We start from the raw sequence: 21150 nt of genomic DNA on the forward strand, positions 1-21150 counted from the left end.
ACCTCTCGGTGTCCGTTCTCGGCATAGCATTTTTCTGAAAAGGCAAACGTCCGGCTCCTTGTCCCACAAGGAAGGTGCCAGCCCTGAAAGCTCGTGCTGCTCTTCACTGTGCCCGTGCAGCCTATGCACAGGCACAACAGCACTGGGGATCTGTGCTTGCCCAGGAACGGTACACCTCTCGGTGTCCGTTCTCGGTATAGCATTTTTCTGAAAAGGCAAACGTCCGGCTCCTTGTGCCACAAGGAAGGTGCCAGCCCTGAAAGCTCGTGCTGCTCTTCACTGTCCCCGTGCAGCCTATGCACAGGCACAACAGCATTGGGGATCTGTGCTTGCCCAGGAACGGTACACCTCTCGGTGTCCGTTCTCGGTATAGCATTTTTCTGAAAAGGCAAACGTCCGGCTCCTTGTGCCACAAGGAAGGTGCCAGCCCTGAAAGCTCGTGCTGCTCTTCACTGTCCCCGTGCAGCCTATGCACAGGCACAACAGCATTGGGGATCTGTGCTTGCCCAGGAACGGTACACCTCACGGTGTTCGTTGTCAGCAGAGCCTCTTTCCGAAAAGGCAAACGTCCGGCTCCTTGTCCCACAAGGACGGTGCCAGCCCTGAAAGCTCGTGCTGCTCTTCACTGTCCCCGTGCAGCCTATGCACAGGCACAACAGCATTGGGGATCTGTGCTTGCCCAGGAACGGTACACCTCACGGTGTTCGTTCTCGGCAGAGGCTCTTCCGAAAAGGCAAACGTCCGGCTCCTTGTGCCACAAGGAAGGTGCCAGCCCTGAAAGCTCGTGCTGCTCTTCACTGTCCCCGTGCAGCCTATGCACAGGCACAACAGCATTGGGGATCTGTGCTTGCCCAGGAACGGTACACTTCACGGTGTTCGTTCTCGGCAGAGGCTCTTCCGAAAATGCAAACGTCCGGCTCCTTGTACCACAAGGAAGGTGCCAGCCCTGAAAGCTCGTGCTGCTCTTCACTGTCCCCGTGCAGCCTATGCACAGGCACAACAGCACTGGGGATCTGTGCCTGCCCAGGAACAGTACACCTCACGGTGTCCATTCTCGGCATAGCATTTTTCTGAAAAGGCAAACGTCTGGCTCCTTGTGCCACAAGGAAGGTGCCAGCCCTGAAAGCTCGTGCTGCTCTTCACTGTCCCCGTGCAGCCTATGCACAGGCACAACAGCATTGGGGATCTGTGCTTGCCCAGGAACGGTACACCTCACGGTGTTCGTTCTCGGCAGAGTCTCTTCCGAAAAGGCAAACGTCCGGCTCCTTGTCCCACAAGGAAGGTGCCAGCCCTGAAAGCTCCTGCTGCTCTTCACTGTCCCCGTGCAGCCTATGCACAGGCACAACAGCATACGGGATCTGTGCTTGCCCAGGAACGGTACACCTCTCGGTGTTCGTTCTCCGCAGAGCCTCTTCCGAAAAGGCAAACGTCCGGCTCCTTGTGCCACAATGAAGGTGCCAGCCCTGAAAGCTCGTGCTGCTCTTCACTGTCCCCATGCAGCCTATGCACAGGCACAACAGCATTGGGGATCTGTGCTTGCCCAGGATCGGTACACCTCTCGGTGTCCGTTCTCGGTATAGCATTTTTCTGAAAAGGCAAACGTCCGGCTCCTTGTCCCACAAGGAAGGTGCCAGCCCTGAAAGCTCGTGCTGCTCTTCACTGTCCCCGTGCAGCCTATGCACAGGCACAACAGCACTGGGGATCTGTGCTTGCCCAGGATCGGTACACCTCTCGGTGTTCGTTCTCGGTATAGCATTTTTCTGAAAAGGCAAATGTCCGGCTCCTTGTGCCACAAGGAAGGTGCCAGCCCTGAAAGCTCGTGCTGCTCTTCACTGTCCCCGTGCAGCCTATGCACAGGCACAACAGCATTAGGGATCTGTGCTTGCCCAGGATCGGTACACCTCACGGTGACCGTTCTCGGTATAGCATTTTTCTGAAAAGGCAAACGTCCGGCTCCTTGTGCCACAAGGAAGGTGCCAGCCCTGAAAGCTCGTGCTGCTCTTCACTGTCCCCGTGCAGCCTATGCACAGGCACAACAGCACTGGGGATCTGTGCTTGCCCAGGATCGGTACACCTCACGGTGTTCGTTCTCGGCAGAGGCTCTTCCGAAAAGGCAAACGTCCGGCTCCTTGTCCCACAAGGAAGGTGCCAGCCCTGAAAGCTCGTGCTGCTCTTCACTGTCCCCGTGCAGCCTATGCACAGGCACAACAGCATATGGGATCTGTGCTTGCCCAGGATCGGTACACCTCTCGGTGTCCGTTCTCGGTACAGCATTTTTCTGAAAAGGCAAACGTCCGGCTCCTTGTGCCACAAGGAAGGTGCCAGCCCTGAAAGCTCGTGCTGCTCTTCACTGTCCCCGTGCAGCCTATGCACAGGCACAACAGCACTGGGGATCTGTGCCTGCCCAGGAACGGTACACCTCACGGTGTCCATTCTCGGCATAGCATTTTTCTGAAAAGGCAAACGTCCGGCTCCTTGTGCCACAAGGAAGGTGCCAGCCCTGAAAGCTCGTGCTGCTCTTCACTGTCCCCGTGCAGCCTATGCACAGGCACAACAGCATTGGGGATCTGTGCTTGCCCAGGAACGGTACACCTCACGGTGTTCGTTCTCGGCAGAGGCTCTTCCGAAAAGGCAAAGGTCCGGCTCCTTGTCCCACAAGGAAGGTGCCAGCCCTGAAAGCTCGTGCTGCTCTTCACTGTCCCCGTGCAGCCTATGCACAGGCATAACTGCATTGGGGATCTGTGCTTGCCCAGGATCGGTACACCTCACGGTGTTCGTTCTCCGCAGAGCCTCTTCCGAAAAGGCAAACGTCCAGCTTCTTGTCCCACAAGGAAGGTGCCAGCCCTGAAAGCTCGTGCTGCTCTTCACTGTCCCCGTGCAGCCTATGCACAGGCACAACAGCGTTGGGGATCTGTGCTTGCCCAGGATCGGTACAACTCTCGGTGTCCGTTCTCGGTATAGCATTTTTCTGAAAAGGCAAACGTCCGGCTCCTTGTCCCACAAGGAAGGTGCCAGCCCTGAAAGCTCGTGCTGCTCTTCACTGTCCCCGTGCAGCCTATGCACAGGCACAACAGCATTGGGGATCTGTGCTTGCCCAGGATCGGTACACCTCTCGGTGTCCGTTCTCGGCATAGCATTTTTCTGAAAAGGCAAACGTCCGGCTCCTTGTGCCACAAGGAAGGTGCCAGCCCTGAAAGCTCGTGCTGCTCTTCACTGTCCCCGTGCAGCCTATGCACAGGCACAACAGCATACGGGATCTGTGCTTGCCCAGGATCGGTACACCTCTCGGTGTCCGTTCTCGGTATAGCATTTTTCTGAAAAGGCAAACGTCCGGCTCCTTGTCCCACGAGGAAGGTGCCAGCCCTGAAAGCTCGTGCTGCTCTTCACTGTCCCCGTGCAGCCTATGCACAGGCACAACAGCATACGGGATCTGTGCTTGCCCAGGAACGGTACACCTCACGGTGTTCGTTGTCAGCAGAGCCTCTTTCCGAAAAGGCAAACGTCCGGCTCCTTGTCCCACAAGGAAGGTGCCAGCCCTGAAAGCTCGTGCTGCTCTTCACTGTCCCCGTGCAGCCTATGCACAGGCACAACAGCATACGGGATCTGTGCTTGCCCAGGATCGGTACACCTCACGCTGTTCGTTGTCAGCAGAGCCTCTTTCCGAAAAGGCAAACGTCCGGCTCCTTGTCCCACAAGGAAGGTGCTAGCCCTGAAAGCTCTTGCTGCTCTTCACTGTCCCCGTGCAGCCTATGCACAGGCACAACAGCACTGGGGATCTGTGCCTGCCCAGGAACGGTACACCTCACGGTGTCCGTTCTCGGCATAGCATTTTTCTGAAAAGGCAAACGTCCGGCTCCTTGTCCCACAAGGAAGGTGCCAGCCCTGAAAGCTCTTGCTGCTCTTCACTGTCCCCGTGCAGCCTATGCACAGGCACAACAGCACTGGGGATCTGTGCTTGCCCAGGAAGGTACACCTCACGGTGTTCGTTCTCCGCAGAGCCTCTTTCCGAAAATGCAAACGTCCGGCTCCTTGTGCCACAAAGAAGGTGCCAGCCCTGAAAGCTCTTGCTGCTCTTCACTGTCCCCGTGCAGCCTATGCACAGGCACAACAGCATTGGGGATCTGTGCTTGCCCAGGAACGGTACACCTCACGGTGTTCGTTGTCAGCAGAGCCTCTTTCCGAAAAGGCAAACGTCCGGCTCCTTGTGCCACAAGGAAGGTGCCAGCCCTGAAAGCTCGTGCTGCTCTTCACTGTCCCCGTGCAGCCTATGCACAGGCACAACAGCACTGGGGATCAGTGCTTGCCCAGGAACGGTACACCTCGCGGTGTTCGTTCTCGGCAGAGGCTCTTCCGAAAAGGCAAACGTCCGGCTCCTTGTGCCACAAGGAAGGTGCCAGGCCTGAATGCTCGTGCTGCTCTTCACTGTCCCCGTGCAGCCTATGCACAGGCACAACAGCATACGGGATCTGTGCTTGCCCAGGAACGGTACACCTCACGGTGTTCGTTCTCGGCAGAGGCTCTTCCGAAAAGTCAAACGTCCGGCTCCTTGTCCCACAAGGAAGGTGCCAGCCCTGAAAGCTCGTGCTGCTCTTCACTGTCCCCGTGCAGCCTATGCACAGGCACAACAGCATACGGGATCTGTGCTTGCCCAGGATCGGTACACCTCTCGGTGTCCGTTCTCGGTATAGCATTTTTCTGAAAAGGCAAACGTCCGGCTCCTTGTGCCACAAGGAAGGTGCCAGCCCTGAAAGCTCGTGCTGCTCTTCACTGTCCCCGTGCAGCCTATGAACAGGCACAACAGCACTGGGGATCTGTGCCTGCCCAGGAACGGTACACCTCACGGTGTCCGTTCTCGGCATAGCATTTTTCTGAAAAGGCAAACCTCCGGCTCCTTGTCCCACAAGGAAGGTGCCAGCCCTGAAAGCTCGTGCTGCTCTTCACTGTGCCCGTGCAGCCTATGCACAGGCACAACAGCACTGGGGATCTGTGCTTGCCCAGGAACGGTACACCTCACGGTGTTCGTTCTCCGCAGAGCCTCTTTCCGAAAATGCAAACGTCCGGCTCCTTGTCCCACAAGGAAGGTGCCAGCCCTGAAAGCTCCTGCTGCTCTTCACTGTCCCCGTGCAGCCTATGCACAGGCACACCAGCACTGGGGATCTGTGCTTGCCCAGGAACGGTACACCTCTCGGTGTCCGTTCTCGGCATAGCATTTTTCTGAAAAGGCAAACGTCCGGCTCCTTGTGCCACAATGAAGGTGCCAGCCCTGAAAGCTCTTGCTGCTCTTCACTGTCCCCATGCAGCCTATGCACAGGCACAACAGCATTGGGGATCTGTGCTTGCCCAGGAACGGTACACCTCACGGTGTTCGTTCTCGGCAGAGGCTCTTCCGAAAAGGCAAACGTCCGGCTCCTTGTCCCACAAGGAAGGTGCCAGCCCTGAAAGCTCGTGCTGCTCTTCACTGTCCCCGTGCAGCCTATGCACAGGCACAACAGCATACGGGATCTGTGCTTGCCCAGGATCGGTACACCTCTCGGTGTCCGTTCTCGGTATAGCATTTTTATGAAAAGGCAAACGTCCGGCTCCTTGTGCCACAAGGAAGGTGCCAGCCCTGAAAGCTCGTGCTGCTCTTCACTGTCCCCGTGCAGCCTATGCACAGGCACAACAGCATTGGGGATCTGTGCTTGCCCAGGAACGGTACACCTCACGGTGTTCGTTCTCGGCAGAGCCTCTTCCGAAAAGGCAAACGTCCGGCTCCTTGTCCCACAAGGAAGGTGCCAGCCCTGAAAGCTCGTGCTGCTCTTCACTGTCCCCGTGCAGCCTATGCACAGGCATAACTGCATTGGGGATCTGTGGTTGCCCAGGAACGGTACACCTCACGGTGTTCGTTCTCCGCAGAGCCTCTTCCGAAAAGGCAAACGTCCGGCTTCTTGTCCCACAAGGAAGGTGCCAGCCCTGAAATCTCGTGCTGCTCTTCACTGTCCCCGTGCAGCCTATGCACAGGCACAACAGCGTTGGGGATCTGTGCTTGCCCAGGATCGGTACACCTCTCGGTGTCCGTTCTCGGTATAGCATTTTTCTGAAAAGGCAAACGTCCGGCTCCTTGTGCCACAAGGAAGGTGCCAGCCCTGAAAGCTCGTGCTGCTCTTCACTGTCCCCGTGCAGCCTATGCACAGGCACAACAGCACTGGGGATCTGTGCCTGCCCAGGAACGGTACACCTCACGGTGTCCGTTCTCGGCATAGCATTTTTCTGAAAAGGCAAACCTCCGGCTCCTTGTGCCACAAGGAAGGTGCCAGCCCTGAAAGCTCGTGCTGCTCTTCACTGTGCCCGTGCAGCCTATGCACAGGCACAACAGCACTGGGGATCTGTGCTTGCCCAGGAACGGTACACCTCACGGTGTTCGTTCTCCGCAGAGCCTCTTTCCGAAAATGCAAACGTCCGGCTCCTTGTCCCACAAGGAAGGTGCCAGCCCTGAAAGCTCGTGCTGCTCTTCACTGTCCCCGTGCAGCCTATGCACAGGCACACCAGCACTGGGGATCTGTGCTTGCCCAGGATCGGTACAACTCTCGGTGTCCGTTCTCGGTATAGCATTTTTCTGAAAAGGCAAACGTCCGGCTCCTTGTGCCACAATGAAGGTGCCAGCCCTGAAAGCTCTTGCTGCTCTTCACTGTCCCCGTGCAGCCTATGCACAGGCACAACAGCATTGGGGATCTGTGCTTGCCCAGGAACGGTACACCTCACGGTGTTCGTTCTCGGCAGAGGCTCTTCCGAAAAGGCAAACGTCCGGCTCCTTGTCCCACAAGGAAGGTGCCAGCCCTGAAAGCTCGTGCTGCTCTTCACTGTCCCCGTGCAGCCTATGCACAGGCACAACAGCATACGGGATCTGTGCTTGCCCAGGATCGGTACACCTCTCGGTGTCCGTTCTCGGTATAGCATTTTTCTGAAAAGGCAAACGTCCGGCTCCTTGTCCCACAAGGAAGGTGCCAGCCCTGAAAGCTCGTGCTGCTCTTCACTGTCCCCGTGCAGCCTATGCACAGGCACAACAGCATTGGGGATCTGTGCTTGCCCAGGAACGGTACACCTCACGGTGTTCGTTCTCGGCAGAGGCTCTTCCGAAAAGGCAAACGTCCGGCTCCTTGTCCCACAAGGAAGGTGCCAGCCCTGAAAGCTCGTGCTGCTCTTCACTGTCCCCGTGCAGCCTATGCACAGGCATAACTGCATTGGGGATCTGTGGTTGCCCAGGAACGGTACACCTCACGGTGTTCGTTCTCCGCAGAGCCTCTTCCGAAAAGGCAAACGTCCGGCTTCTTGTCCCACAAGGAAGGTGCCAGCCCTGAAATCTCGTGCTGCTCTTCACTGTCCCCGTGCAGCCTATGCACAGGCACAACAGCGTTGGGGATCTGTGCTTGCCCAGGAACGGTACACCTCTCGGTGTCCGTTCTCGGTATAGCATTTTTCTGAAAAGGCAAACGTCCGGCTCCTTGTCCCACAAGGAAGGTGCCAGCCCTGAAAGCTCTTGCTGCTCTTCACTGTCCCCGTGCAGCCTATGCACAGGCACAACAGCATACGGGATCTGTGCTTGCCCAGGATCGGTACACCTCTCGGTGTCCGTTCTCAGTATAGCATTTTTCTGAAAAGGCAAACGTCCGGCTCCTTGTGCCACAAGGAAGGTGCCAGCCCTGAAAGCTCGTGCTGCTCTTCACTGTCCCCGTGCAGCCTATGCACAGGCACAACAGCATACGGGATCTGTGCTTGCCCAGGAACGGTACACCTCACGGTGTTCGTTCTCGGCAGAGGCTCTTCCGAAAAGGCAAACGTCCGGCTCCTTGTCCCACAAGGAAGGTGCCAGCCCTGAAAGCTCGTGCTGCTCTTCACTGTCCCCGTGCAGCCTATGCACAGGCATAACTGCATTGGGGATCTGTGCTTGCCCAGGAACGGTACACCTCACGGTGTTCGTTCTCCGCAGAGCCTCTTTCCGAAAAGGCAAACGTCCGGCTCCTTGTGCCACAAGGAAGGTGCCAGCCCTGAAATCTCGTGCTGCTCTTCACTGTCCCCGTGCAGCCTATGCACAGGCACAACAGCGTTGGGGATCTGTGCTTGCCCAGGAACGGTACACCTCTCGGTGTCCGTTCTCGGTATAGCATTTTTCTGAAAAGGCAAACGTCCGGCTCCTTGTCCCACAAGGAAGGTGCCAGCCCTGAAAGCTCTTGCTGCTCTTCACTGTCCCCGTGCAGCCTATGCACAGGCACAACAGCATACGGGATCTGTGCTTGCCCAGGATCGGTACACCTCTCGGTGTCCGTTCTCGGTATAGCATTTTTCTGAAAAGGCAAACGTCCGGCTCCTTGTGCCACAAGGAAGGTGCCAGCCCTGAAAGCTCGTGCTGCTCTTCACTGTGCCCGTGCAGCCTATGCACAGGCACAACAGCACTGGGGATCTGTGCTTGCCCAGGAACGGTACACCTCTCGGTGTCCGTTCTCGGTATAGCATTTTTCTGAAAAGGCAAACGTCCGGCTCCTTGTGCCACAAGGAAGGTGCCAGCCCTGAAAGCTCGTGCTGCTCTTCACTGTCCCCGTGCAGCCTATGCACAGGCACAACAGCATTGGGGATCTGTGCTTGCCCAGGAACGGTACACCTCTCGGTGTCCGTTCTCGGTATAGCATTTTTCTGAAAAGGCAAACGTCCGGCTCCTTGTGCCACAAGGAAGGTGCCAGCCCTGAAAGCTCGTGCTGCTCTTCACTGTCCCCGTGCAGCCTATGCACAGGCACAACAGCATTGGGGATCTGTGCTTGCCCAGGAACGGTACACCTCACGGTGTTCGTTGTCAGCAGAGCCTCTTTCCGAAAAGGCAAACGTCCGGCTCCTTGTCCCACAAGGACGGTGCCAGCCCTGAAAGCTCGTGCTGCTCTTCACTGTCCCCGTGCAGCCTATGCACAGGCACAACAGCATTGGGGATCTGTGCTTGCCCAGGAACGGTACACCTCACGGTGTTCGTTCTCGGCAGAGGCTCTTCCGAAAAGGCAAACGTCCGGCTCCTTGTGCCACAAGGAAGGTGCCAGCCCTGAAAGCTCGTGCTGCTCTTCACTGTCCCCGTGCAGCCTATGCACAGGCACAACAGCATTGGGGATCTGTGCTTGCCCAGGAACGGTACACTTCACGGTGTTCGTTCTCGGCAGAGGCTCTTCCGAAAATGCAAACGTCCGGCTCCTTGTACCACAAGGAAGGTGCCAGCCCTGAAAGCTCGTGCTGCTCTTCACTGTCCCCGTGCAGCCTATGCACAGGCACAACAGCACTGGGGATCTGTGCCTGCCCAGGAACAGTACACCTCACGGTGTCCATTCTCGGCATAGCATTTTTCTGAAAAGGCAAACGTCTGGCTCCTTGTCCCACAAGGAAGGTGCCAGCCCTGAAAGCTCGTGCTGCTCTTCACTGTCCCCGTGCAGCCTATGCACAGGCACAACAGCATTGGGGATCTGTGCTTGCCCAGGAACGGTACACCTCACGGTGTTCGTTCTCGGCAGAGTCTCTTCCGAAAAGGCAAACGTCCGGCTCCTTGTCCCACAAGGAAGGTGCCAGCCCTGAAAGCTCCTGCTGCTCTTCACTGTCCCCGTGCAGCCTATGCACAGGCACAACAGCATACGGGATCTGTGCTTGCCCAGGAACGGTACACCTCTCGGTGTTCGTTCTCCGCAGAGCCTCTTCCGAAAAGGCAAACGTCCGGCTCCTTGTGCCACAATGAAGGTGCCAGCCCTGAAAGCTCGTGCTGCTCTTCACTGTCCCCATGCAGCCTATGCACAGGCACAACAGCATTGGGGATCTGTGCTTGCCCAGGATCGGTACACCTCTCGGTGTCCGTTCTCGGTATAGCATTTTTCTGAAAAGGCAAACGTCCGGCTCCTTGTCCCACAAGGAAGGTGCCAGCCCTGAAAGCTCGTGCTGCTCTTCACTGTCCCCGTGCAGCCTATGCACAGGCACAACAGCACTGGGGATCTGTGCTTGCCCAGGATCGGTACACCTCTCGGTGTTCGTTCTCGGTATAGCATTTTTCTGAAAAGGCAAATGTCCGGCTCCTTGTGCCACAAGGAAGGTGCCAGCCCTGAAAGCTCGTGCTGCTCTTCACTGTCCCCGTGCAGCCTATGCACAGGCACAACAGCATTAGGGATCTGTGCTTGCCCAGGATCGGTACACCTCACGGTGACCGTTCTCGGTATAGCATTTTTCTGAAAAGGCAAACGTCCGGCTCCTTGTGCCACAAGGAAGGTGCCAGCCCTGAAAGCTCGTGCTGCTCTTCACTGTCCCCGTGCAGCCTATGCACAGGCACAACAGCACTGGGGATCTGTGCTTGCCCAGGATCGGTACACCTCACGGTGTTCGTTCTCGGCAGAGGCTCTTCCGAAAAGGCAAACGTCCGGCTCCTTGTCCCACAAGGAAGGTGCCAGCCCTGAAAGCTCGTGCTGCTCTTCACTGTCCCCGTGCAGCCTATGCACAGGCACAACAGCATATGGGATCTGTGCTTGCCCAGGATCGGTACACCTCTCGGTGTCCGTTCTCGGTACAGCATTTTTCTGAAAAGGCAAACGTCCGGCTCCTTGTGCCACAAGGAAGGTGCCAGCCCTGAAAGCTCGTGCTGCTCTTCACTGTCCCCGTGCAGCCTATGCACAGGCACAACAGCACTGGGGATCTGTGCCTGCCCAGGAACGGTACACCTCACGGTGTCCATTCTCGGCATAGCATTTTTCTGAAAAGGCAAACGTCCGGCTCCTTGTGCCACAAGGAAGGTGCCAGCCCTGAAAGCTCGTGCTGCTCTTCACTGTCCCCGTGCAGCCTATGCACAGGCACAACAGCATTGGGGATCTGTGCTTGCCCAGGAACGGTACACCTCACGGTGTTCGTTCTCGGCAGAGGCTCTTCCGAAAAGGCAAAGGTCCGGCTCCTTGTCCCACAAGGAAGGTGCCAGCCCTGAAAGCTCGTGCTGCTCTTCACTGTCCCCGTGCAGCCTATGCACAGGCATAACTGCATTGGGGATCTGTGCTTGCCCAGGATCGGTACACCTCACGGTGTTCGTTCTCCGCAGAGCCTCTTCCGAAAAGGCAAACGTCCAGCTTCTTGTCCCACAAGGAAGGTGCCAGCCCTGAAAGCTCGTGCTGCTCTTCACTGTCCCCGTGCAGCCTATGCACAGGCACAACAGCGTTGGGGATCTGTGCTTGCCCAGGATCGGTACAACTCTCGGTGTCCGTTCTCGGTATAGCATTTTTCTGAAAAGGCAAACGTCCGGCTCCTTGTCCCACAAGGAAGGTGCCAGCCCTGAAAGCTCGTGCTGCTCTTCACTGTCCCCGTGCAGCCTATGCACAGGCACAACAGCATTGGGGATCTGTGCTTGCCCAGGATCGGTACACCTCTCGGTGTCCGTTCTCGGCATAGCATTTTTCTGAAAAGGCAAACGTCCGGCTCCTTGTGCCACAAGGAAGGTGCCAGCCCTGAAAGCTCGTGCTGCTCTTCACTGTCCCCGTGCAGCCTATGCACAGGCACAACAGCATACGGGATCTGTGCTTGCCCAGGATCGGTACACCTCTCGGTGTCCGTTCTCGGTATAGCATTTTTCTGAAAAGGCAAACGTCCGGCTCCTTGTCCCACGAGGAAGGTGCCAGCCCTGAAAGCTCGTGCTGCTCTTCACTGTCCCCGTGCAGCCTATGCACAGGCACAACAGCATACGGGATCTGTGCTTGCCCAGGAACGGTACACCTCACGGTGTTCATTGTCAGCAGAGCCTCTTTCCGAAAAGGCAAACGTCCGGCTCCTTGTCCCACAAGGAAGGTGCCAGCCCTGAAAGCTCGTGCTGCTCTTCACTGTCCCCGTGCAGCCTATGCACAGGCACAACAGCATACGGGATCTGTGCTTGCCCAGGATCGGTACACCTCACGCTGTTCGTTGTCAGCAGAGCCTCTTTCCGAAAAGGCAAACGTCCGGCTCCTTGTCCCACAAGGAAGGTGCTAGCCCTGAAAGCTCTTGCTGCTCTTCACTGTCCCCGTGCAGCCTATGCACAGGCACAACAGCACTGGGGATCTGTGCCTGCCCAGGAACGGTACACCTCACGGTGTCCGTTCTCGGCATAGCATTTTTCTGAAAAGGCAAACGTCCGGCTCCTTGTCCCACAAGGAAGGTGCCAGCCCTGAAAGCTCTTGCTGCTCTTCACTGTCCCCGTGCAGCCTATGCACAGGCACAACAGCACTGGGGATCTGTGCTTGCCCAGGAAGGTACACCTCACGGTGTTCGTTCTCCGCAGAGCCTCTTTCCGAAAATGCAAACGTCCGGCTCCTTGTGCCACAAAGAAGGTGCCAGCCCTGAAAGCTCTTGCTGCTCTTCACTGTCCCCGTGCAGCCTATGCACAGGCACAACAGCATTGGGGATCTGTGCTTGCCCAGGAACGGTACACCTCACGGTGTTCGTTGTCAGCAGAGCCTCTTTCCGAAAAGGCAAACGTCCGGCTCCTTGTGCCACAAGGAAGGTGCCAGCCCTGAAAGCTCGTGCTGCTCTTCACTGTCCCCGTGCAGCCTATGCACAGGCACAACAGCACTGGGGATCAGTGCTTGCCCAGGAACGGTACACCTCGCGGTGTTCGTTCTCGGCAGAGGCTCTTCCGAAAAGGCAAACGTCCGGCTCCTTGTGCCACAAGGAAGGTGCCAGGCCTGAATGCTCGTGCTGCTCTTCACTGTCCCCGTGCAGCCTATGCACAGGCACAACAGCATACGGGATCTGTGCTTGCCCAGGAACGGTACACCTCACGGTGTTCGTTCTCGGCAGAGGCTCTTCCGAAAAGTCAAACGTCCGGCTCCTTGTCCCACAAGGAAGGTGCCAGCCCTGAAAGCTCGTGCTGCTCTTCACTGTCCCCGTGCAGCCTATGCACAGGCACAACAGCATACGGGATCTGTGCTTGCCCAGGATCGGTACACCTCTCGGTGTCCGTTCTCGGTATAGCATTTTTCTGAAAAGGCAAACGTCCGGCTCCTTGTGCCACAAGGAAGGTGCCAGCCCTGAAAGCTCGTGCTGCTCTTCACTGTGCCCGTGCAGCCTATGCACAGGCACAACAGCACTGGGGATCTGTGCTTGCCCAGGAACGGTACACCTCACGGTGTTCGTTCTCCGCAGAGCCTCTTTCCGAAAATGCAAACGTCCGGCTCCTTGTCCCACAAGGAAGGTGCCAGCCCTGAAAGCTCCTGCTGCTCTTCACTGTCCCCGTGCAGCCTATGCACAGGCACACCAGCACTGGGGATCTGTGCTTGCCCAGGAACGGTACACCTCTCGGTGTCCGTTCTCGGCATAGCATTTTTCTGAAAAGGCAAACGTCCGGCTCCTTGTGCCACAATGAAGGTGCCAGCCCTGAAAGCTCTTGCTGCTCTTCACTGTCCCCATGCAGCCTATGCACAGGCACAACAGCATTGGGGATCTGTGCTTGCCCAGGAACGGTACACCTCACGGTGTTCGTTCTCGGCAGAGGCTCTTCCGAAAAGGCAAACGTCCGGCTCCTTGTCCCACAAGGAAGGTGCCAGCCCTGAAAGCTCGTGCTGCTCTTCACTGTCCCCGTGCAGCCTATGCACAGGCACAACAGCATACGGGATCTGTGCTTGCCCAGGATCGGTACACCTCTCGGTGTCCGTTCTCGGTATAGCATTTTTCTGAAAAGGCAAACGTCCGGCTCCTTGTGCCACAAGGAAGGTGCCAGCCCTGAAAGCTCGTGCTGCTCTTCACTGTCCCCGTGCAGCCTATGCACAGGCACAACAGCATTGGGGATCTGTGCTTGCCCAGGAACGGTACACCTCACGGTGTTCGTTCTCGGCAGAGCCTCTTCCGAAAAGGCAAACGTCCGGCTCCTTGTCCCACAAGGAAGGTGCCAGCCCTGAAAGCTCGTGCTGCTCTTCACTGTCCCCGTGCAGCCTATGCACAGGCATAACTGCATTGGGGATCTGTGGTTGCCCAGGAACGGTACACCTCACGGTGTTCGTTCTCCGCAGAGCCTCTTCCGAAAAGGCAAACGTCCGGCTTCTTGTCCCACAAGGAAGGTGCCAGCCCTGAAATCTCGTGCTGCTCTTCACTGTCCCCGTGCAGCCTATGCACAGGCACAACAGCGTTGGGGATCTGTGCTTGCCCAGGAACGGTACACCTCTCGGTGTCCGTTCTCGGTATAGCATTTTTCTGAAAAGGCAAACGTCCGGCTCCTTGTGCCACAAGGAAGGTGCCAGCCCTGAAAGCTCGTGCTGCTCTTCACTGTCCCCGTGCAGCCTATGCACAGGCACAACAGCACTGGGGATCTGTGCCTGCCCAGGAACGGTACACCTCACGGTGTCCGTTCTCGGCATAGCATTTTTCTGAAAAGGCAAACCTCCGGCTCCTTGTGCCACAAGGAAGGTGCCAGCCCTGAAAGCTCGTGCTGCTCTTCACTGTGCCCGTGCAGCCTATGCACAGGCACAACAGCACTGGGGATCTGTGCTTGCCCAGGAACGGTACACCTCACGGTGTTCGTTCTCCGCAGAGCCTCTTTCCGAAAATGCAAACGTCCGGCTCCTTGTCCCACAAGGAAGGTGCCAGCCCTGAAAGCTCGTGCTGCTCTTCACTGTCCCCGTGCAGCCTATGCACAGGCACACCAGCACTGGGGATCTGTGCTTGCCCAGGATCGGTACAACTCTCGGTGTCCGTTCTCGGTATAGCATTTTTCTGAAAAGGCAAACGTCCGGCTCCTTGTGCCACAATGAAGGTGCCAGCCCTGAAAGCTCGTGCTGCTCTTCACTGTCCCCGTGCAGCCTATGCACAGGCACAACAGCATTGGGGATCTGTGCTTGCCCAGGAACGGTACACCTCACGGTGTTCGTTCTCGGCAGAGGCTCTTCCGAAAAGGCAAACGTCCGGCTCCTTGTCCCACAAGGAAGGTGCCAGCCCTGAAAGCTCGTGCTGCTCTTCACTGTCCCCGTGCAGCCTATGCACAGGCACAACAGCATACGGGATCTGTGCTTGCCCAGGATCGGTACACCTCTCGGTGTCCGTTCTCGGTATAGCATTTTTCTGAAAAGGCAAACGTCCGGCTCCTTGTCCCACAAGGAAGGTGCCAGCCCTGAAAGCTCGTGCTGCTCTTCACTGTCCCCGTGCAGCCTATGCACAGGCACAACAGCATTGGGGATCTGTGCTTGCCCAGGAACGGTACACCTCACGGTGTTCGTTCTCGGCAGAGGCTCTTCCGAAAAGGCAAACGTCCGGCTCCTTGTCCCACAAGGAAGGTGCCAGCCCTGAAAGCTCGTGCTGCTCTTCACTGTCCCCGTGCAGCCTATGCACAGGCATAACTGCATTGGGGATCTGTGGTTGCCCAGGAACGGTACACCTCACGGTGTTCGTTCTCCGCAGAGCCTCTTCCGAAAAGGCAAACGTCCGGCTTCTTGTCCCACAAGGAAGGTGCCAGCCCTGAAATCTCGTGCTGCTCTTCACTGTCCCCGTGCAGCCTATGCACAGGCACAACAGCGTTGGGGATCTGTGCTTGCCCAGGAACGGTACACCTCTCGGTGTCCGTTCTCGGTATAGCATTTTTCTGAAAAGGCAAACGTCCGGCTCCTTGTCCCACAAGGAAGGTGCCAGCCCTGAAAGCTCTTGCTGCTCTTCACTGTCCCCGTGCAGCCTATGCACAGGCACAACAGCATACGGGATCTGTGCTTGCCCAGGATCGGTACACCTCTCGGTGTCCGTTCTCAGTATAGCATTTTTCTGAAAAGGCAAACGTCCGGCTCCTTGTGCCACAAGGAAGGTGCCAGCCCTGAAAGCTCGTGCTGCTCTTCACTGTCCCCGTGCAGCCTATGCACAGGCACAACAGCATACGGGATCTGTGCTTGCCCAGGATCGGTACACCTCTCGGTGTCCGTTCTCGGCATAGCATTTTTCTGAAAAGGCAAACGTCCGGCTCCTTGTCCCACAAGGAAGGTGCCAGCCCTGAAAGCTCCTGCTGCTCTTCACTGTCCCCGTGCAGCCTATGCACAGGCACAACAGCACTGGGGATCTGTGCTTGCCCAGGAACGGTACACCTCTCGGTGTCCGTTCTCGGTATAGCATTTTTCTGAAAAGGCAAACGTCCGGCTCCTTGTGCCACAAGGAAGGTGCCAGCCCTGAAAGCTCGTGCTGCTCTTCACTGTCCCCGTGCAGCCTATGCACAGGCACAACAGCATTGGGGATCTGTGCTTGCCCAGGAACGGTACACCTCACGGTGTTCGTTGTCAGCAGAGCCTCTTTCCGAAAAGGCAAACGTCCGGCTCCTTGTCCCACAAGGAAGGTGCCAGCCCTGAAAGCTCGTGCTGCTCTTCACTGTCCCCGTGCAGCCTATGCACAGGCACAACAGCATTGGGGATCTGTGCTTGCCCAGGAACGGTACACCTCACGGTGTTCGTTCTCGGCAGAGGCTCTTCCGAAAAGGCAAACGTCCGGCTCCTTGTGCCACAAGGAAGGTGCCAGCCCTGAAAGCTCGTGCTGCTCTTCACTGTCCCCGTGCAGCCTATGCACAGGCACAACAGCATTGGGGATCTGTGCTTGCCCAGGAACGGTACACCTCTCGGTGTTCGTTCTCCGCAGAGCCTCTTCCGAAAAGGCAAACGTCCGGCTCCTTGTGCCACAATGAAGGTGCCAGCCCTGAAAGCTCGTGCTGCTCTTCACTGTCCCCGTGCAGCCTATGCACAGGCACAACAGCATTGGGGATCTGTGCTTGCCCAGGATCGGTACACCTCTCGGTGTCCGTTCTCGGTATAGCATTTTTCTGAAAAGGCAAACGTCCGGCTCCTTGTGCCACAAGGAAGGTGCCAGCCCTGAAAGCTCGTGCTGCTCTTCACTGTCCCCGTGCAGCCTATGCACAGGCACAACAGCATACGGGATCTGTGCTTGCCCAGGATCGGTACACCTCACGGTGTTCATTCTCGGCAGAGGCTCTTCCGAAAAGGCAAACGTCCGGCTCCTTGTGCCACAAGGAAGGTGCCAGCCCTGAAAGCTCGTGCTGCTCTTCACTGTCCCCGTGCAGCCTATGCACAGGCACAACAGCATACGGGATCTGTGCTTGCCCAGGATCGGTACACCTCTCGGTGTCCGTTCTCGGTATAGCATTTTTCTGAAAAGGCAAACGTCCGGCTCCTTGTGCCACAAGGAAGGTGCCAGCCCTGAAAGCTCTTGCTGCTCTTCACTGTCCCCGTGCAGCCTATGCACAGGCACAACAGCACTGGGGATCTGTGCCTGCCCAGGAACGGTACACCTCACGGTGTCCATTCTCGGCATAGCATTTTTCTGAAAAGGCAAACGTCTGGCTCCTTGTGCCACAAGGAAGGTGCCAGCCCTGAAAGCTCGTGCTGCTCTTCACTGTCCCCGTGCAGCCTATGCACAGGCACAACAGCATTGGGGATCTGTGCTTGCCCAGGAACGGTACACCTCACGGTGTTCGTTCTCGGCAGAGGCTCTTCCGAAAAGGCAAACATCCGGCTCCTTGTCCCACAAGGAAGGTGCCAGCCCTGAAAGCTCCTGCTGCTCTTCACTGTCCCCGTGCAGCCTATGCACAGGCACAACAGCATTGGGGATGTGTGCTTGCCCAGGAACGGTACACCTCTCGGTGTTCGTTCTCCGCAGAGCCTCTTCCGAAAAGGCAAACGTCCGGCTCCTTGTGCCACAATGAAGGTGCCAGCCCTGAAAGCTCGTGCTGCTCTTCACTGTCCCCGTGCAGCCTATGCACAGGCACAACTGCATACGGGATCTGTGCTTGCCCAGGATCGGTACACCTCTCGGTGTCCGTTCTCGGTATAGCATTTTTCTGAAAAGGCAAACGTCCGGCTCCTTGTCCCACAAGGAAGGTGCCAGCCCTGAAAGCTCGTGCTGCTCTTCACTGTCCCCGTGCAGCCTATGCACAGGCACAACAGCACTGGGGATCTGTGCTTGCCCAGGATCGGTACACCTCTCGGTGTCCGTTCTCGGTATAGCATTTTTCTGAAAAGGCAAATATCCGGCTCCTTGTGCCACAAGGAAGGTGCCAGCCCTGAAAGCTCGTGCTGCTCTTCACTGTCCCCGTGCAGCCTATGCACAGGCACAACAGCATACGGGATCTGTGCTTGCCCAGGATCGGTACACCTCACGGTGACCGTTCTCGGTATAGCATTTTTCTGAAAAGGCAAACGTCCGGCTCCTTGTGCCACAAGGAAGGTGCCAGCCCTGAAAGCTCGTGCTGCTCTTCACTGTCCCCGTGCAGCCTATGCACAGGCACAACAGCATTGGGGATCTGTGCTTGCCCAGGATCGGTACACCTCACGGTGTTCGTTCTCCGCAGAGCCTCTTCCGAAAAGGCAAACGTCCGGCTCCTTGTGCCACAAGGAAGGTGCCAGCCCTGAAAGCTCGTGCTGCTCTTCACTGTCCCCGTGCAGCCTATGCACAGGAACAACAGCATTGGGGATCTGTGCTTGCCCAGGATCGGTACACCTCTCGGTGTCCGTTCTCGGTATAGCATTTTTCTGAAAAGGCAAACGTCCGGCTCCTTGTGCCACAAGGAAGGTGCCAGCCCTGAAAGCTCGTGCTGCTCTTCACTGTCCCCGTGCAGCCTATGCACAGGCACAACAGCATACGGGATCTGTGCTTGCCCAGGATCGGTACACCTCTCGGTGTCCGTTCTCGGTATAGCATTTTTCTGAAAAGGCAAACGTCCGGCTCCTTGTCCCACAAGGAAGGTGCCAGCCCTGAAAGCTCGTGCTGCTCTTCACTGTCCCCGTGCAGCCTATGCACAGGCACAACAGCATTGGGGATCTGTGCTTGCCCAGGAACGGTACACCTCACGGTGTTCGTTCTCGGCAGAGGCTCTTCCGAAAATGCAAACGTCCGGCTCCTTGTCCCACAAGGAAGGTGCCAGCCCTGAAAGCTCGTGCTGCTCTTCACTGTCCCCGTGCAGCCTATGCACAGGCACAACAGCACTGGGGATCTGTGCTTGCCCAGGATCGGTACACCTCACGGTGTTCGTTCTCGGCAGAGGCTCTTCCGAAAAGGCAAACGTCCGGCTCCTTGTGCCACAAGGAAGGTGCCAGCCCTGAAAGCTCGTGCTGCTCTTCACTGTCCCCGTGCAGCCTATGCACAGGCACAACAGCATATGGGATCTGTGCTTGCCCAGGATCGGTACACCTCTCGGTGTCCGTTCTCGGTACAGCATTTTTCTGAAAAGGCAAACGTCCGGCTCCTTGTGCCACAAGGAAGGTGCCAGCCCTGAAAGCTCGTGCTGCTCTTCACTGTGCCCGTGCAGCCTATGCACAGGCACAACAGCACTGGGGATCTGTGCCTGCCCAGGAACGGTACACCTCACGGTGTCCATTCTCGGCATAGCATTTTTCTGAAAAGGCAAACGTCCGGCTCCTTGTGCCACAAGGAAGGTGCCAGCCCTGAAAGCTCGTGCTGCTCTTCACTGTCCCCGTGCAGCCTATGCACAGGCACAACAGCATTGGGGATCTGTGCTTGCCCAGGAACGGTACACCTCACGGTGTTCGTTCTCGGCAGAGGCTCTTCCGAAAAGGCAAACGTCCGGCTCCTTCTCCCACAAGGAAGGTGCCAGCCCTGAAAGCTCGTGCTGCTCTTCACTGTCCCCGTGCAGCCTATGCACAGGCATAACTGCATTGGGGATCTGTGCTTGCCCAGGATCGGTACACCTCACGGAGTTCGTTCTCCGCAGAGCCTCTTCCGAAAAGGCAAACGTCCAGCTTCTTGTCCCACAAGGAAGGTGCCAGCCCTGAAAGCTCGTGCTGCTCTTCACTGTCCCCGTGCAGCCTATGCACAGGCACAACAGCGTTGGGGATCTGTGCTTGCCCAGGATCGGTACAACTGTCGGTGTCCGTTCTCGGTATAGCATTTTTCTGAAAAGGCAAACGTCCGGCTCCTTGTCCCACAAGGAAGGTGCCAGCCCTGAAAGCTCGTGCTGCTCTTCACTGTCCCCGTGCAGCCTATGCACAGGCACAACAGCATTGGGGATCTGTGCTTGCCCAGGATCGGTACACCTCTCGTTGTCCGTTCTCGGCATAGCATTTTTCTGAAAAGGCAAACGTCCGGCTCCTTGTCCCACAAGGAAGGTGCCAGCCCTGAAAGCTCGTGCTGCTCTTCACTGTCCCCGTGCAGCCTATGCACAGGCACAACAGCATACGGGATCTGTGCTTGCCCAGGATCGGTACACCTCTCGGTGTCCGTTCTCGGTATAGCATTTTTCTGAAAAGGCAAACGTCCGGCTCCTTGTGCCACAAGGAAGGTGCCAGCCCTGAAAGCTCGTGCTGCTCTTCACTGTCCCCGTGCAGCCTATGCACAGGCACAACAGCATACGGGATCTGTGCTTGCCCAGGATCGGTACACCTCAAGGTGTTCGTTGTCAGCAGAGCCTCTTTCCGAAAAGGCAAACGTCCGGCTCCTTGTCCCACAAGGAAGGTGCTAGCCCTGAAAGCTCTTGCTCCTCTTCACTGTCCCCGTGCAGCCTATGCACAGGCACAACAGCACTGGGGATCTGTGCCTGCCCAGGAACGGTACACCTCACGGTGTACGTTCTCGGCATAGCATTTTTCTGAAAAGGCAAACGTCCGGCTCCTTGTCCCACAAGGAAGGTGCCAGCCCTGAAAGCTCGTGCTGCTCTTCACTGTCCCCGTGCAGCCTATGCACAGGCACAACAGCACTGGGGATCTGTGCTTGCCCAGGAAGGTACACCTCACGGTGTTCGTTCTCCGCAGAGCCTCTTTCCGAAAATGCAAACGTCCGGCTCCTTGTGCCACAAAGAAGGTGCCAGCCCTGAAAGCTCGTGCTGCTCTTCACTGTCCCCGTGCAGCCTATGCACAGGCACAACAGCATTGGGGATCTGTGCTTGCCCAGGAACGGTACACCTCACGGTGTTCGTTCTCGGCAGAGGCTCTTCCGAAAAGGCAAACGTCCGGCTCCTTGTCCCACAAGGAAGGTGCCAGCCCTGAAAGCTCGTGCTGCTCTTCACTGTCCCCGTGCAGCCTATGCACAGGCACAACAGCATTGGGGATCTGTGCTTGCCCAGGATCGGTACACCTCTCGGTGTTCGTTGTCAGCAGAGCCTCTTCCGAAAAGTCAAACGTCCGGCTCCTTGTGCCACAATGAAGGTGCCAGCCCTGAAAG

This window comes from Buteo buteo, chromosome 30 (genome assembly GCF_964188355.1).
Source record: "Buteo buteo chromosome 30, bButBut1.hap1.1, whole genome shotgun sequence".
NCBI lineage: Eukaryota > Metazoa > Chordata > Aves > Accipitriformes > Accipitridae > Buteo > Buteo buteo.